This window comes from Triticum aestivum, chromosome 3D (assembly GCF_018294505.1).
Source record: "Triticum aestivum cultivar Chinese Spring chromosome 3D, IWGSC CS RefSeq v2.1, whole genome shotgun sequence".
In the NCBI taxonomy this organism is placed as follows: Eukaryota; Viridiplantae; Streptophyta; class Magnoliopsida; order Poales; family Poaceae; genus Triticum; species Triticum aestivum.
The window spans coordinates 151417067-151417445 of NC_057802.1; positions in this window are offsets into that span (position 1 = coordinate 151417067).

The window sequence follows — 379 nt, forward strand, 5'->3', positions numbered from 1 at the left end:
TGGCGTACCGCAAAACGGGACTCCACGGGATACTGTTCATCTCCACCGTCGACCCCCTCCAGCCTCCACAGGCTACTATTCATCCACCGTCGACCTCCTCCAGCCTCCACCTGCGACTGTTCATCCACGGGCTCCTGTTCATCCAGCCTCCACCGCGCTCTACTCCAACGGCTACTGTTCAACCAGCCCTCTCCACGGGCTCCTGTTCAACCACCCCTCCACGGGCTACTGTTCATCCAGCCCTCCACCGTCTACTGTTCATCCAGCCCTCCACGGGGTGGTGCTGTTCATCCTGCCCTCCACGGGGCCCTGTTCATCCAGCCCCAACCGGCTCAATCGATCGGGGTCCTGTTCATCCAGAGGCAACACCACGGGGTCC